The following is a 19,296-nucleotide window of genomic DNA, read 5'->3' as shown; positions in this document are numbered from 1 at the left end:
TATCCCCTGAGGGAGACAACATGGCGAAACTACACAGAGATGCAAATGGAGAATGGGGTGATGATGACGATAATATAATAATAGGGAGAATATTAAACTAGTGATAGAGGAAAGATAAATGATACCTGAGGAAGGGGAGAAAATTATACTCGGGGGAGAGAGATTATCCCTGGGTAGCGAAGTGATGTGATGTCAATAGGTAAGTATATTTTGCCAAATGTCTCATTAAAAATAGCAACTGTGGGAAGTAGGTTTACATAATCCCCACCCAAAAGAGGGCAGTTCCATAAAGTTTGGCTATTCTTGGGTTGTCCTCGGGGCAGGACTTAAAGGGGTTATCCCAGAATCTATGATTTTGTCGCCATGTCTTCAGATTCTCACTGGCTAATTTCTTATATCTTTTTTTTTAACCCCAGCATCTCCTTAACTGGGTCTCTTTACCCAGTGTGAAGTGCACGTCCCTTTAATGCTGCTCATGTGACTGACCACTGTAAACTACATTTTCTATAACCCCCTCCTTCTTCTCCAGGCTCCCTGTTGTCCCCCATGCACAGTGAACGTCATCTGCTTAAGCCATAGAGGAGAAGACACGGCGCTGTGCATAGTTTCTAATACTAAATTAATAAATGTAATTCTTGCCTGTCCCTCCCTCCTGTGTGAAGATCCTCCAATTCTGTATGTGTTTCATGTATATCCCCCCTATGTGTCCTGTCCATATTGCCCACATTGACCAATCACAACACAGCTTTCATTTTACCAAAGCTGTTTAAAAAATGAAAGCTGAGCTCTGATTGGTTGCTATGGGCAACTGAGACGTTTTCTCTTTCAGACATTACAGATAAAGGCCCGGTGTTATTTGCATTGAATCTATGGGTGGGAAGCAGCCTGTGTAATGAATGCTACCTGGGATAGAGGGGGAAAAATGATTCTGAGAGAAGTAGGGGTAGTCAAATTGAAAGATGATACAAAGAGCGGGTATGGATCTAAGATGATAGGGAGGTGGAAAAAAATCTTCATTGCTCTGTAGGCAAGAAGTAGGCATCAGGGGAAAGAGATTAGAACAGGACCAGACTACAAAGGAATTGTCTGTAGTCTGTTACCATGGAGACGCAAAAAAAATAGAACGTAGGGAGACTATTTGCAAAGTTACTTATTTTTAAATTCTATTAGCACTGAAAAAATGGCTACCAAAGTACCGGTTGTAGAGGTGGTAGGGGATGTCAAAATAATCCTGTATTAATTTAAATGGTAATTATGTAATACTTTCTTTCCACTGTGGTGGCGCTGCAGGGAAATTTCACACTTACAGTCAGATTTTCAGGTTTAAAGATTCCAATTAATCAATGGGGATCCCACTAAGGATCAGCTTATCACTGGCGACCTTCTAACAAAAAAAAAAAAAATTTCAAAGCATCTTTAAAAAAGATTTATCCACTTTATTTTTCATCTTTCACTTTTACTATTACGTTTTACAAACCAACTAAACGATAGACAAAAATCAAAGCTTTGTAATTCTTAGAAATAATTTACCATAAATAATTTTACGATTCAGATGAAACATAAGAAAACGAGAAATGGCGCCGACGTCTGACCTCTGGTTGTGTGTGGTATTACAGATCAGACCCATTCATTTCAATGGAGTCGAGCTGTAATGCCAGACACAATCGAAGGACCGATTGGGCGAATCCTTGCATTACTAAGTCTGCTGCATGTGCCTGTTATGATGGTTGAGTCCCAATTATAGAGCATATTTAATTTTGTTCTGTATGCCACCAGAAGTTACGGAAAATATTTAACCCTTCATGCAGTCACAGTGGAAACAACACATAAGGTTTAATTTTTGAGGATGTGAAAATAAACTTATGTTTCAGTTTCTGTTTCTCCAAACACGTTGCATGATCTGGTAAAAAACTATCTATCTATCTATCTATCTATCTATCTATCTATTATCTTTCTATCTATTATCTATATATTATCTATCTATTATCGATCATCTATTGATCTATTATCTATATATATATATATATATATCTACCTATCATCTATCTATTATCTATTATCAATTATCTTTCTATCTATTATCTATTTGTTATCTATCTGTTATCATCTATTGATCTATTACCTATAATCTATCTATTATCCATTAACTTTGTATCTATTATCTATTTATTATCTATCCATCTATCCTTCTATCTATAATCTATTATCTATCTATCTATTAGCTATCTGTCTATCATCTATCTATCTATCTATCGATTAAATATTAGCTTTCTATCTATTTATTATCCATCTATCTATCCATCTGTCTATTATCTATTATCTATCATCTATCTATCTATTATTTATCATCTATCTATTATCTATCACAGTATCTATTCATCATCTATCTATTATCTATCTATCTATCTATCTATTGTATCTATCTATCTATCTATCTATCTATCTATTATTCTGTATCTATTTGTCTATTATCTATCCATCTATTACAGTATCTATCATCTATCTATCTATCTATCTATCTATCTATCTATCTATCTATCTATCTATCTATCTATCATCTATCTATTATCTATCATCTATCTATTACAGTATCTGTCTATCTATCTATTATCTAGCTCTCTATCTATTATATATCTATCTATATCTATCTATCTATCTATTATCTATCAATCAACTGTTTGTTTTTTCTCATTAAACGATCCCTTTTAAAGTCACCCCTGATTTTCAATATAAGATTCTAATGCTCTCATTATTTTTAGGAAGCAGAACATTGTGTGATTATAGGGTCTGATCAAGATATTAGAAGCAATAAAATCATAGCCACAAAGTCAGCCCGACCGGTGACTCATATTCGGCTGGATGCCAATTAGCCGCATGAACCAGTTGCTTCTTGTACATTGTCAAAGTTACATGAGACATAAGACAAAAAGACCAAATAGCTGGTAGCAGAAATGTCAGCAATGAGGAATGGTGATTCCAGGCTTAAAGGGGGTTTCCATGACATTAATACTGAGAACTAATTTTTAGAATTCTATCAATTGAAGATACATGAGCCTAAATTAGTAAATTACCAATAAACTTCCCGTGAGGGTGCCTCGATCTCTAGCTACAAGCTCTGATTTGTGTGCTGGCAGTTCTTGTCACAATGTGGTCAGGTTCCCAACAGATCTTCATATAATTGGGGCAGGTTGCCAGTCAGTCATTACATAATTGGGGCATGCTCCCAGTAGATCTTCACATAATTGGGGCAAGCTCCCAGCAGTTTTTCACACAATTAGGACAAGTTCCCAGCAGATCTTAACATAATTGGGGCAGGTTTCCAGCCAGTCTCCACATGATCAGGGCAGGTTACCCGCAGGTCTTCACATAATTGGAGCAGGTGCCCAACAGGTCTTCACATAATTAGGGCAGGTTCCCAACAGGTCTTCACATAATTGGGACAGGTTGCCAGCAGGTCTTTGCATAATTGGCGCAAGATCCTAACAGGTCTTCACATAATTGGGTCAGATTCCCAGCAGATCTTCATATAATTAGGGCAGGGTCCCAGAAGATCTTAACATAATTGGAGCAGGTGCCCAACAGGTCTTCACATAATTTGGGCAGGTTCCCAACAGGTCTTCACATAATTGGGGCAGGTTGCCAGCAGGTCTTCACGTAATTGGGACAGGTTCCCAACAGGTCTTCACATAAATGGGTCAGATTCCCAGCAGATCTTCACATAATTGGGGCAGGTTCCCAGTAGGTCTTCAGGTAATTGGGACAAGTTCCCAATAGGTCTTTGCATAATTGAGGCAAATTCCTAACACGTCTTACTCTTCACATAATTGGGGAAGGTTGCCAGCAGGTTGACACATAATTGGGGTAGGTTTTCACATAATTAGGGCAGTTTGCCAGCAGGTCTTCACATAATTGGGGCAGGTTCTCACGTGGTCTTCACATAATCGGGTAAGGTTGCCAGCAGCTCTTCACATAATCAGGGCAGGTTCCCAGCAGGTCTTCACATAATCAAGTCAGGTTCCAAGCAGTTTTTCACATAATTCGAGAAAGTTCCCAAGTTTTCACATAATTGGGGCAAGTTCCCAGCAGATCTTCATATAATTGGGGTAAGTTTCTAGCAGATCTTAACATAATTGGGGTAGGTTTCCAGCCGGTCTCCACATGATCAGGGCAGGTTACCAGCAGGTCTTCACATAATTGGGGCAGGTTCCCAGGAGATCTTAACATAATAGGAGCAGGTGCCCAACAGGTCTTCACATAATTTGGGCAGGTTCCCAACAGGTCTTCACATAATTGGGGCATGTTGCCAGCAGATGTTTACATAATTGGTGCAGGTTCCCAACAGGTCTTCACATAATTGGGGCAAATTCCCAGCAGATCTTCACATAATTGGGGCAGGTTCCCATTAGGTCTTTGCGTAATTAGGACAGGTTTCCAACAGGTATTCACATAATTGGGGCAGGTTCCTAACACGTCTTTACATAATTGGGGCAGGTTCCCAGCAGTTTTTCGCATATTAGGGGAAGGTTCCCAGCAGGTTGACACATAATTGGGGTTGGTTTTCACATAATTAGGGCAGGATCCCAACAGGTCTTCGCATAATTGGGGAAGGTTCCCACCTAGTGGGCAGTTTCCCAGCAGTTCTTCACATAATATGGGGACTTTCCCAGAAGGTCTTCACATAATCAGAGCAGATTTTCACATAACTAGGGCAATCTCCCAACAGGTCTTCACATAATTGGGGCAGGTTCTCACCTAGTCTTCACATAATTGGGTAAGGTTGCCAGCAGATCTTAACATAATTGGGGCAAGTTTCCAGCCGGTCTCCACATGATCAGGGCAGGTTACCAGCAGGCCTTCACATAATTGGGACAGGTTTTCAGAAGATTGTAATATAATTGGAGCAGGTGCCCAACAGGTATTCACATAATTTGGGCAGGTTCCCAACAGATCTTCACATAATTGGCACAGGTTCCTAAGAGGTCTTCACATAATTGGGGCAGATTCCCTGCAGATCTTCACATAGAATCGTAGAGTTGGAAGGGACCTCCTGGGCCATCTGGTCCAACCCCCTGCTCAAAGCAGGATTCGCTAAATCATCCCAGTCAGATGTCTGTCCAGCCTCTGTTTGAAGACTTCCATTGAAGGAGAACTCACCACTTCTCGTGGCAGCCTGTTGCACTCATTGATCACTCTAACTGTCAAAAAGTTTTTTCTAATATCTAATCTGTGTCTCCTCCCATTCAGTTTCATCCCATTGCTTCTAGTCTTTCCTTGTGCAAATGAGAATAAAGTTGATCCTTCTACAATGTGACAGCCCTTTAGATATTTGTAGACAGCTATTAAGTCTCCTCTCAGTCTTCTCTTTTGCAAACTAAACAATCCCAAATCCTGCAACCTTTCCTCATAAGACAGGGTTTGCAGACCGGTCACCATTCTGGTCGCTCTTTTCTGAACTTGCTCCAGTTTGTTGATGTCTTTTTTAAAATGTGGTGCCCAAAACTGGACACAATATTCCAGATGAGGTCTGACCAAAGAGGAGTAGAGGGAAATAATGACTTCACGTGATCTAGACTGTATGCTTCTGTTAATACATCCTAGAATTGCATTTGCCTTTTTTGCTGCTGCATCACACTGTTGACTCATATTCAGTCTGTGATCTATTAGTATACCCAAGTCTTTTTCACATGTGCTGTCACTTAGCCCTATTCCTCCCATTCTATATATGCTTTTTTCATTTTTATTGCCCAGATGTAGTACTTTGCATTTCTCCCTGTTAAAAACCATTCTGTTAGTTGCTGCCCACTTCTCCAGTTTATTTAAATCTTTTTGAATCCTCTCTCTCTCTTCTCTAGTATTAGCTATCCCTCCTAGCTTTGTGTCATCAGCAAATTTAATCAGTTTACCCTCAATTCATTCATCTAAATCATTGATAAAGATGTTGAACAATACAGGGCCCAGGACAGAGCCCTGTGGTACCCCACTTGAGACATTCTTCCAACTGGATGTGCAGCCATTTACGACCACTCTTTGGGTCCGATCACTAAGCCAGTTATGAATCCACCTAACAGTTGCCTTGTCCATTCCATACTTAGTCATTTTTTCAATAAGGATTGTATGAGAGACTTTGTCAAATGCTTTGCTGAAGTCAAGATATACTATATCTACAGCATTTCCTTGATCCACCCAATCAGTGATACCGTCATAGAAGGAAATTAAGTTAGTCTGACATGACTTATTAGTTACAAACCCATGCTGACTCTGTTTAATCACTTCATTCTTATCCAGGTATTGACATACATGTTGTTTAATAATTTGTTCAAAGATCTTTCCTGGTATAGAAGTCAGACTCACCGGCCTATAGTTGCCTGGGTCCACCTTCTTCCCCTTTTTGAAGATAGGAACAACATTTACTCTTCTCCAGTCTTCTGGCACTTCTCCTGTTCTCCAAGAATTTTCAAAGATTATGGAGAGGGGTTCAAAAATTTCTTCTGCTATCTCCTTCAGTACTCTGGGGTGTAATTCATCTGGACCTGGAGACTTGAATTCATTTAGGTTAGCTAAGTGTTTCCTCACTATCTTTCTGTTTATAGATATCCTGGATTCTTCTATTCCCTTAATAGGACAGTGAATAACAGTTGATGTTACATTTCCTTTCTGAGAGAAAACAGATGCAAAATAGGAATTTAAAAGTTCAGCCTTGTCAACATCCTGTCTTACCATTTCATCATTTTCATCCTGTAAAAATCCTATAGCATCTTTGACTTTTCTTTTACTTTTGACATATCCCCAAAATCCTTTATTATTGCTTTTGACATCTCTTGCAAGCCTCAATTCATTTTCAGCTTTAGATAATCTGATTTGTGCCCTGCAGGTTCTGCAGACAGCATTATATTCTTCTTTAGATATGCCTCCCTCTTTCCATTTCATAAACATTTTTTTCTTCCTTTTTAGCATGTGCTTAAGTTCTGTGTTCATCCATCCTGGTTTCCTTAAATGCTTCCTATTCTTCCCTCTTTTCGGAATTGTTAACAACTGTGCTTTGAGAATTTCATTTTTCAAGATTTCCCATCCTTCCTGGACATTTTTGTCTTTAAGGATATCCAGCCATTGGATCCCTCCAATTCTCTTTCTGAATCCCTTAAAATCTGCCTTTCTGAAATCTAACCTTGACGTCTGAGTCTTCACAGGTCTTCCGCCTCTAGTTATCCAAAACTCTAAAATAGCATGGTCGCTACCTCCTAGGGTCCCAGCCACTTTTACCTCCTCAACCATTTCCTCCCTGTTTATAAGGATTAGATCCAAGGTAGCAGTTCCCCTTGTTGTCTCCCTTACCTTTTGGAAGATAAAGTTGTCAGCAAGAGAGGATAAGAATTTCCTTGACCTGTTAGTTTTGCCTGAGAGAGATTCCCAACAAATGTCTGGATAGTTGAAATCTCCCATGACAACTATGTCATATTTTTTGGAGAACTTGGCCATTTGATGCATAAAGAGTTCATCCATATCTTCAGCTTGCACAGGCGGCCTGTAGTAAATGCCTACAATGGTGTCCTTTCCATTGTTCTGTCCTTGTATTCTTACCCAAACAGTTTCCACAGAACTCCCAGTCTCTGAAGCTTCAAACTCTGTGCAGATATACGCGTTTCTAACATACAATGCGACACCCCCTCCTCGTTTATCAAGTCTGTTTCTTGCAAATAAGTTGTATCCTTCTAGTCTTGTATTCCAATCATGTGTATTGTCCCACCAAGTTTCAGTGATTCCAATGACATCATATTTCTTTTCCTGTGTTAGTAGTTCCAATTCTCCTTGTTTGTTGCCCATGCTTTGTGCATTAGTATAGAAACACTTTAGTTTGTGATTGGTTTCTCTTTCTCCAATATTTTTATTAATTAGATTCTTTCGTCTTTGTTCTTCCTTTCCACTTCTAATAGCAGAGTTCTCAATAGCATTTGTCAGGTGTATGGCTTTTTCTGGTCTTTTTTGTTTCCCTTCCCATGTTGTTCTAGTTTAAAGCTCTCCTTACAAGTGTAGCAAGGCGACTTCCAAATACATGCTTTCCAGTCTTCGTAAGGTGCACCCCATCTCTAGCAAGTAGTCCATCGTATAAGTAGTTCACTCCGTGATCCAGAAATCCAAATCGTTGCTGACGGCACCATCGACATAGCCAGTTGTTCACCTGCAGAATCTTATTCCACCTCCTTGTTCCATGGCCATCCACTGGGAGGATGGAAGAGAAGACCACCTGCGCTCCCAGTTCTTTCACTTTCTTGCCTAAGTCTTCAAAGTCTCTGCAGATGGTTTCCAGGTCGTTTCTTGCGGTGTCATTTGTCCCCACATGTAGTAGCAGGAATGGGTAGTCATCTGTAGGTCTAAAGAGTCCTGGTATCCTGTCAGACACATCTTTAATTTTTGCACCTGGAAGACAGCACATTTCTCTTGAAGTTATATCCGGTCTGCAGATAGCGGCCTCTGTTCCTCTCAACAGGGAATCCCCCATGACCACCACTCTCCGGTTGGCAGGTTCCCAATAGGTCTTTGCGTAATTGGGACAGATTTCCAACAGGTCTTCACATAATTGGGGCAAGTTCCCAACAGGTCTTTACATAATTGGGGCAGGTTCCCAACAAGTCTTTACGTAATTGGGGCAGGTTCCCAGCAATTCTTCACATAATTGGGGCAGGTTCCCAACAGGTCTTCACATAATTGGGGCAGGTTCCCAACAGGTCTTTACATAATTAGGGCAAGTTCCCAGCAGTTCTTCACATAATTGGGGCAGGTTCCCAACAGGTCTTTACATAATTGGGGCAGGTTCCCAACAGGTCTTCACATAATTGGGGCAGGTTCCCAACAGGTCTTTTCATAATTGGGGCAGGTTTTCAACAGGTATTCACATAATTGGGGCAGGTTCTCAGCAGGTTAAGTTGTCTGTGAAATGGGCTCAGTTGCTGAGCCTGCTCCGAACGGAAAGTCTGGGCTTCATAGGAGATAGTCACGAGTAGAGTTGAGCGAAATGGGTCGAAAAATTTCAAAAGTCGCCGACTTTTGGCAAAATCGGGTTTCATGAAACGAAACCCGACCCTAGGATGAGGTCGGCCATGAGGTCGGCGACTTACGCGCCAAAGTCGCGTTTCAAAAGTTTGTTTTGCGCTCTTTTTCAGCCAATCAGGATCCACGGACACTGTGGGCAACGTGATGACATAGGCAGGGGTCACCACCATCTTTCAGAAGGGCATGCAAGTGATTGGCTTGCTTTGGTGGGCGTCACAGGGGTTATAAAAGGGCGTGCACGCCGACCGCCATCTTACTTCTGCCGATCTTAGCATAGGGAGAGGTTGCTGCTGCTGATTCTGTAGGGAGAGCGTTAGGCAGGGAAGAAGAAAAAAAAACTGCTTCTGCTGCTAGCGATTTTGCCTGTACAACACACCAGTCACTGTGTGTGCAGTGCAAGGGGAGGCTATATTGTGGTGGATCAGCGGTGTTGGTTGTTAGGCTGCCTTCTAAGGCTTCCTGACAGCTGCATTGCTGTTTACCCACTGCTCTGCAAACTGCTTTTTTAAAAGCAATCCCAATTTTTTTTTTTGTCCTGCTGAGGTACTGAGCGTGCATTTTTTCACACCATACAGCGGTGTACGCTCCTCACACAGTACCGTGTAACGGCTGTTATCACAGCCACAGTGAAGCTATCTGTGTGTCACTCTGTGAGAATAAGTCGAGGACATGTTCCGTTCTTACAGACCTGCACCTACTAGTTTTGTCTAGCTTTCAAACAGTTAAATATATTTGCTGTTTGATCACATTCAAAACTATAGAGAGACAGCGTGTGTCAGTACGTATACTTAAAAAACACGGAGCTTGACAATTTTACGTACACCGGACAGCCGTGTACGTGCACGCTCCTCTCAGTACCGTGTAACGGCTGTTATCACGGCCACAGTGAAGCTATCTGTGTGTCACTCTGTGAGAATAAGTCGAGGACATGTTCCGTTCTTACAGACCTGCACCTACTAGTTTTGTCTAGCTTTCAAACAGTTAAATATATTTGCTGTTTGATCACATTCAAAACTATAGAGAGACAGCGTGTGTCAGCCCGTATACTTAAAAAACATGGAACTTGACAATTTTACGTACACCGGACAGCCGTGTACGTGCACGCTCCTCTCAGTACCGTGTAACGGCTGTTATCACGGCCACAGTGAAGCTATCTGTGTGTCACTGTGGAAGGATAAGTGGAGGACTTGTTCCGTTCTTACAGACCTACACTCTAGGGAGATTCCTATTCTGCCCAATTCTACATACACCTTGTAGTTTGTGATACACTAGCCAATTTCTGCCTGTGACATAGCGCTCTGATATTCAGTGGGCCTCACACAATCCAAAAGTGTCCAGTGTTCACTAGTGTGTGCAGAAATTCAAAATCTCCCTTATCCTGTAGCCACTTTTTTCACACCTGTGCCATCGAGCCTGTGACATAGCGCTGTGATATTCAGTGGGTCTCACACAATCCATAAGTGTCCAGTGTCCACAAGTGTGTGCAGAAATTCAAAATCTCTGTGATCCTGTAGTCACTTTTTTCACACCTGTGCCATCGAGCCTGTGACATAGTGCTCTGATATTCAGTGGGCCTCACACAATCCAAAAGTGTCCAGTGTCCACTAGTGTGTGCAGATATTCAAAATCTCCCTTATCCTGTAGTCACTTTTTTCACACCTGTGCCATCGAGCCTGTGACATAGCGCTCTGATATTCAGTGGGCCTCACACAATCCAAAAGTGTCCAGTGTCCACTAGTGTGTGCAGAAATTCAAAATCTCTGTGATCCTGTAGTCACTTTTTTCACACCTGTGCCATCGAGCCTGTGACATAGCGCTCTGATATTCAGTGGGCCTCACACAATCCAAAAGTGTCCAGTGTCCACTAGTGTGTGCAGAAATTCAAAATCTCTGTGATCCTGTAGTCACTTTTTTCACACCTGTGCCATCGAGCCTGTGACATAGCGCTCTGATATTCAGTGGGCCTCACACAATCCAAAAGTGTCCAGTGTCCACTAGTGTGTGCAGAAATTCAAAATCTCCCTTATCCTGTAGTCACTTTTTTCACAGCTGTGCCATCGAGCCTGTGACATAGCGCTCTGATATTCAGTGGGCCTCACACAATCCAAAAGTGTCCAGTGTCCACTAGTGTGTGCAGAAATTCAAAATCTCCCGTCCTATAGACACCTTGTACCTTGTTTTACATTACTATATAGTTTGTTGGATTTTGTCTACATTTCTACAAAAAATGAGGAAGGCTGGTGGAAGAGGCCGTGGAATTGGGCGGGGGTTGGCAGCTGGTAATGATGGTGTTGGTGGTGGATCTGATGGTAGTGGCAAGAGCAAAATAGGACCGAATGCAGGAGGTGTTGAGCCTGCGTCATCGTCTGGCTCCATAAGGCTTCGAAGGCTTAGTTTTCTAGGAGTTAGCAAACCGCTTTTAAAGCCAGAGCATCAGGAAAAAGTTTTGTCTTACATTGCTGACTCAGCCTCCAGCTCTATCGCCTCCTCTTCTGAAGTTGTAAAAAGTAAAAGCACTGAGTCGTCATTGGAGGCTCATGTTCATGAACCACACCTTTCCTTGTGTCCTTCACCCCAACCAAGATTGAAGGATGACGCAGGCCATACTACTGATTACTCCATGGAGCTGTTTTCACATACCATGCCTGGATTATCAAGTGAAATGGTGAATTACCCAGGCCAAGATGAATCTGACATGGAGTGCACTGATGCACAGCCGCTGATAGATGATTCTGCTGGTACATTCACTCAGAGCACTACATTGTCCTCGCAGTGTACAGAGCCAGATTCTGACCCTGATGAGACTCAGGTGCCCCTTCCCGCACACTATACCACCATACACGGTGACACAGAGGAAGGTGCACATGACATTGAAGAGGAGGTGATGGATGACCCAGTTGTTGACCCAGATTGGCATCCATTGGGGGAAGAGGGTGCTGCTTCCAATAGCTCAGATGAGGAGCATCCACAGCAGACATCGACATCGCAACAGCTGTTATCTGGCAGGCCCGGAGCACTCCAAAGACAGGTTCCAAAAATCAAAAGAGTTGCTGGACAGCTTGTCCAGAGGGTCAAAAGATCACAGCATGCTAGGCCGCAAAATGTCTGCCAAAGTAGGAAGAGTGCAGTGTGGCACTTTTTTGAACAAAATCCTCATGATCAGGCCAAGGTTATCTGTAAGAAGTGCGCAAAGACCTTTAGCCGAGGGAAAAATCTGAAAAATTTGAATACCAGTTGCATGCTTAGACATTTAACCACCATGCACTTGCAAGTGTGGACACAACACCAAACCTCAAGTGCCACATGTGCAACTGATCACAAAGAATGTAGTCAGCAACGCTACATTGTTTCCCCCACTGTAAGCCCACCGGTTAGCACAGCAGCAAATGTTGAGGTGTCGTTGCAAGGCCACAGCAGTCAGGGAATCCCACTGTTATATCAACGAAATACTGAATCTAGGCCATCAGAAAGAACACCAACTCCATCACCATCATCAACCCTCTCTCAGTCCGCCCTGTCCACCGCTACTTCCACCATATGCAGCTCTCAAGTCCAGCTCACCCTCCCAGACACTATGAGTAGGTCAAGAAAGTACTCAGTCTCTCATCCGCGTACACTGGGTTTGAACGCCCACATTGCCAAACTAATCTCGTTTGAGATGATGCCCTATCGGTTGGTGGAAAGCGCAGCTTTCCGCGAACTCATGGCCTATGCAGTACCACGCTATGACCTACCCAGTCGCCACTTCTTCTCTCGCAAAGCCATCCCAGCCCTCCACCATCATGTAAAAGACCGCATTGTCCATGCACTCAAGCAGTCAGTGAGTGGAAAGGTGCACCTCACAACTGATGCATGGTCCAGTCGGCATGGCCAGGGCCTTTACGTGTCCATCACTGCGCACTGGGTTAATGTGGTGGATGCAGGGTCCACAGGGGACAGCGGTGGTGGGACAGTGCTGCCTAGCCCACGGTATAGGAAAGAGTTGGCTGTAGGCGTTCGACCCTCCTCCTCCTCCTCCTCCAGAAGCGAAAGCTCGTCCACAGAGCGCAGTCGTACGAGCACTCCATCTGCAGCTGCCACTGTTGCACACGAGGTGTCCCCCTATCGAGCAGCTAGTGGAAAGCGTCAACAGGCTGTGTTGCAGATGATGTGTTTGGGCGACAGACACACCGCCGAGGTGCTGGCCGAGTACTTGAAGCGACAAACTGAGTCATGGCTGGGCAGTGTACATCTTGAGGCAGGCAAGGTAGTTAGTGATAACGGCCGTAATTTTGTGGCAGCCATAGCCCTTTCAAAACTCAGCCACATACCTTGCTTGGCTCACACCTTGAACCTGGTGGTGCAGTGCTTCCTCAAAAATTATCCGGAGTTAACAGCCCTGCTCCAGAAGGTGCGAAGACTGTGCGCGAACATCCGCCGGTCGCCTGTACACTCCGTTCGTATGCAGAAGCTGCAGCGATTGCTCCACCTTCCCAACCACCGCCTCATTATCGACATTGCAACAAGGTGGAACTCCACCCTGCACATGGTGGAGCGGCTGTGCGAGCAAAGGCAGGCCATAATGCATTTGTGGGAGGATACATGGCCAGGCACTTTGAGAGCAGACATGGAGTTGACAGGTGTGCAGTGGTCGAAGCTGAAAGACCTCTGTAAAGTCCTACAGTGTTTTGAGGAATGCACACGGCTGGTAAGCGCAGACAACGCCATCCTAAGCATGAGCATCCCACTTATGCGTCTGCTCATGCAAACTTTGACGCACCTTAAGGAGCAGGCGTCTGCAGCCAATGTTGATCAGGAGGAAGAGGAGGAGGGAATCCTTGATGACATTCAGCCATTGTCTGCTCAGGGACCTCTCCTGGACGAGGTGGAGGAAGAAGAGGAGGAGGAGGATGATGATGGGGATGATTACTTAGGGGAGGAGGATGCATCTCGTGGGGCAAGTGAAAATGTTGGCATGGCAAGGTCTGGTACAGGGTTTGTGCGTGACTGGAGGGATGTGGATTTGCCAGAAAGTGCTCCTCCAACCAGCACTCGCAGTGCATCATTGACACCGGGAACATTGGCCCACATTTCAGATTATGCCTTGCAGATCCTAAAAAGGGACCCCCGCATTGCCAAAATGATGAACGATGACGACTACTGGTTGGCCAGCATCCTGGATCCACGCTATAAAGGCAAATTACAAAACATCATGCCACAGGAGAACCTTGACCTAATATTGGCTAATAAACAAGCAACTCTGGTAAATCGGTTGCTTGAGGCATTCCCAGCACACAGCAGCGGTGATGGTTCTCACACGAGCCGTACGGGCCGGGGGCAGCTTGGCAGAGGTGTTCATGGTGCACACAGCAGAAGTGGCGTTGGAGACAGGGGTTTCATGACAATGTTGTGGACTGATTTTTCAAGTACCGCTCACACAACTGGTAATACTGCATCGATGGAAAGTGACAGGAGACAGCAGTTGTCAACTATGGTTACAAACTACTTTTCCTCCCATATCAATGTTCTCCCACACAGGTCATTCCCCTTTGACTATTGGGCCGCTAAACTGGACACCTGGCCTGAATTGGCACAATATGCCTTACAGGAGCTCGCTTGCCCAGTTGCAAGTGTGCTATCGGAAAGAGTCTTCAGTGCAGCTGGATCAATCCTGACAGAAAAAAGGACCCGTCTGTCAACCCAAAATGTGGATGATCTAACCTTCATTAAAATGAACCATGCATGAGTTTCCAAGGATTTTGTCCCACCTTCCCCTGATGACACATAGGGTGACAGAAAAATGGCTTGCTTTGGTCCACCTCTTCCTGTGACTTGACCTATTTCGCCTTTTGAATCAGCTGAATGTCCAACATCAACATATGCCACTTTCTAAAACTCCCTAACTGTGCTGCCTCCCCCCCCATGGCCGGGGTCACCACCTAGCGCACGACACCGTGCGAGTGCCGTTGCCCTGGACAGGTGGGTAGGCCGACTCTTGGGCGCGGGCACTGGCACAGGGTCCCTCATAGTGCAATCAAGTGTCTCTGATGGTGGTGGTGCACACCCGCCGTCAGACACACCGCCGTACTATGAGGGGCCCAGTGCCAGTACCGACGCCCACGAGTGGGCCCCCCTTGCTTGGGCAGGGCCCCAGCATTTGCAATCTTTACCTCTCCCTGCTCCTCCGCTGTGTAGTCTGGGCCGTCAAATCCATACTGTGCCTGACACCGTCTGAGCCTGCCTCCTGATGTATAGACATATCTTTTGAATGTGTACGCTATCCATACATGTTATCCGGGGATACGGTACCCTTTCTCACCTTTGTGCAATCACGTGCAATCCATACTGGGCCTAACACCATCTGAGCCTGCCTCCTGATGTATAGACATATATTTTGAATGTGTACGCTATCCATACATGTTATCCGGGGATACGGTACCCTTTCTCACCTTTGTGCAATCACGTGCAATCCATACTGGGCCTGACACTGTCTGAGCCTGCCTCCTGATGTATAGACATATATTTTGAATGTGTACGCTATCCATACATGTTATCTGGGGATACGGTACCCTTTCTCACCTTTGTGCAATCACGTGTAATCCATACTGGGCGTGAGAACGGCTGGCGAGCTGTTAAGCAAGCTACAGCACCTGTGGTTTGCACATGTAAGTTTTTCATTTTTTCAGGAATGACGGTTAGGCCTAATTCCGGAACTGCGGTTGACCTGCACTTACTGGGAAATCATCGTTCACGGGTAATAATTGTAATCAGTGATCCCCATCACTAACGTTGTTCAGCGGGTTATCTGCACCTGTAAGCGACAAACGCTGGCTTTTCAGTGTAGCGCACACGCAGCCACGGACATGTAAGGGCATGACACACCAGTTATTGGCCAATCTCATGTGCCAGAGCCTCACGTGTCCCTCTAGTAAGCCGGACTCGGACCGCGGGGCATGACGGAGTCTCGTTCGTTAACGGAATTAAGCTTGCAATGTGTGCATCTTTTCTGTAGCTGGCATGTTTGAGGTTTCCCAGGTGGAGTCGAATTTAACCGTAGGCTCCACTCCTGGTGGTGCCCTTCTGGACATTCCTTTAAGGTTCAGCTTTGCAACCATACTGCCCACGTAAAACAAACACTTTGCCTTCATGAACGCTGTTTGGAGGGTCATGACTCGTGGGAATAACGCCGCCCAATCAGTTAACCTGCTAGAGAGATCCTTCGTTGCTCCCAAGCATGACATCACACTCCCTAGGAGGAAGGTAATGCCACTGTGGCGACCGTACTCCTCGGGGCGACACAAGTGCACTGATGCCCAGCCACTGCTTGATGAATCTGCTGGTACATTGACCCAGACCACTACATTCCCCTCGCACGCTACACGGCCTGAATCTGACCCTGATGAAACTCAGGTTACCCTTCCCATATACAGTTCCATCTTACACGGTGACAAAGAGGAAGCTGCAGATGAAAGTGCAGGTTTGGCCCACCCGCCATCAGACACACCACCGTACTATCAGGGGCCCTGTGCCAGTGCCGTCGCCAACGAGTGGGCCCCCCCTGATTGCTCAGGATCACAGCACTTGCAAGGTTGAAATACTGTGCAGTGAGATGGAAGATGGGGAAGACGAGGAGTCCAGACTAGTACAGGGATTCCCTAGCGAGGAGACTTATTTGATTGTTTTCAATGTTGGGACAGCAATTTTTGGGGAGCACTATACTCTGGAGAATGATAGATGGGGCCCACCATACACTGGAACATTCCAAAGGTGGACATCAGACACTGGAGCAGCATTTACAGGGCCCATTATACAGAGCATTAGAAATGGGGCCCATTATGTTTGGAGCATTATTTGGGCCCATAAGACAGTGGAGCTTCATCCATGGGGACCAACATATACTGTAGCATTATGTGGAGCTCATCATATACTGTTTCAAACATTATATGGGACCAATGATTCTGTATGGAGAAATAGATGGGCCTCGTCATGAGATGTAAAAAGTGAAGTATTTTTCATTGTACTATACCGTTATTTCTCTGCCGTATCGGAGCATGATGAGTTGTGGTATGTGTTAAAGGGGCGCTCTTTCGCCCAGGGCACATGAAAACCTGGAGCCAGCCCTACCCCCCCACAACTTTAGCCAAATAACCCCCATTTTTCAGTGCGTAACTTGTATTATGAAGTTCATTAAGGTTGACAAGCTTAAGTAAGAAGAATTGATGCTTTTGGCATTCAAATGGGCACTGTAGGTGTGTTTCCTGTCCTCCTCTCACTGCCGACTTTTATTCCCCATTGACTTACATTGGGTTTCGTGTTTCGGGACGACCCCGACTTTTCCCTATAATCGGCCGATCTTGCTCGACCCGACTTTTGGAAAAGTCGGGTTTCACGAAACGAAACTCGACCCTACAAAACCAAAAGTCGCTCAACTCTAGTCACGAGTTGTCAACCACCACAGCTTCAAGTTCCCTAGGGATACTTGAAAACTAAGAAAACTTTTTTTACATTTTAATTAAATAGAAGATTGAATCATCCTTTTTTCCCCAATTTAAAGATAAATTAAAAAAAAAATTAATTAGCGCACTTCAAAAAGTCTGATTTATGAAAATATAAAATTAATTAACGCCATATAAAGAGAAAAATAAATAGAAATAAACAGAATTGCCATATTTCAGCCACTTACCCAAAACAATGCAATAAAAAACAATCAATATATTGTATAGTCACCAAAACAGTAATAATAGAACACAGCTAGCCACACAAAAAAGTCCTCACACAGTTCCATCGATGAAAAAAAAAAGACTTGACGGATGAGTTGCTGTCAGCAGTTCAGTACAAAGAGGGTTAAGGAAGAGGATGGAAAAATTCATGGATTTGACAGATTGACGGAGACGTTTGTGCTCTTTGCACTGTGCTATATTCTGTTCATTCTTATCTACCTTCACAGTTCCTGCACAGGCAGTAGAGTGGCTGAAAGAATGAACGCAGATAGAAGAGGCAGCAAGTCGCTGGTTCATTAACACAAGCATTTGTTAGGTAGAAATTCTAATATTTGGATATGTCAATATCTACCAGGTTATACACAAATTTCTAGCAGATGGAATTACATTTACACATATACCTTTGGAAAGGCCATTTAAAGGAAATATCCACTAATAGAAACTTTTATAATTAATATACCGTACAAAAAAGTAAGTAGTTCGCTTTCAGAAATAGAAGTGTTGATAGTTTACTTATCAATGATCAAAAAGTGAAATAAAAAAGAGAACTCTGAATCCGAACAATATTTGGTGTGAACGTCCTTTGACTTCGCCAAATCTTTAAGGTAGAAAGTCAAAGAAATGATCAAAATTCTCATATAGGTTGAAAAACGGTTGTCAACTGAAACAGCTGTGTAGGATGCTTAAAACCGGGTGAGTAACAGTCAAATTCTATCTTCCACAACCTCACCTTTTTAGCAATTTCTTGTCACAGATCATACACCATGGAAAGACTGACACAATAATAGAGCACAAGTGTTGTGAAATCGCTTTCTGGCCTACCTCTGGTTACTGCTGAAGGTGGTGGGGCTGGTCTGGTTGACGGAGGGGTTGCGAGTTCTCTTTCTGGGCTCCCTCTGTTGGTTGCTGGAGGTGATGGAGTTGATCTGATTAACAGAGGCTTGCCACCTGATAATGAGGACGACGATTGGAGATCTGGGGTTTCAGACTGGATTTAAGACAGACGACTCCCTCTATCCCTGCTGGTGATTTTTTCCTGCCTCCTGAGGTCTTAGTTTCCAGCTCAGTCCCTGCGTGCTCGGCTGAGTGTTCTTTTGCTATTCTGTTCACATTTGATCTGGTTTTGTCTATTTCAGTTTTGTGTTGGTCAGCCAGCTCCGGCTGGGGCTGTGCTGAATCACCATACATACAGTCATATGTAAAAGTTTGGGCACCCCTATTAATGTTAACCTTTTTTCTTTATAACAATTTTGGTTTTTGCAACAGGTATTTCAGTTTCATATGTCTAATAACTGATGGACTCAGTTATATTTCTGGATTCAAATGAGGTTTATTGTACTAACAGAAAATGTGCAATCTGCATTTAAACAAAATTTGACCGGTGCAAAAGTATGGGCACCCTTATCATTTTCTTGATTTGAACACTCCTAACTACTTTTTACTGACTTCCTGAAGCACTAAATTGGTTTTGTAACCTCATTGAGCTTTGAACTTCATAGCCAGGTGTATCAAATCATGAGAAAGGGTATTTAAAGTGGCCACTTGCAAG

The sequence above is a fragment of the Dendrobates tinctorius genome, unplaced genomic scaffold, assembly GCF_039654945.1.
Source record: "Dendrobates tinctorius isolate UK_male_01 unplaced genomic scaffold, ASM3965494v1 ptg000028l, whole genome shotgun sequence".
Taxonomy (NCBI): Eukaryota; Metazoa; Chordata; class Amphibia; order Anura; family Dendrobatidae; genus Dendrobates; species Dendrobates tinctorius.
This window is presented reverse-complemented; position numbering follows the sequence as displayed.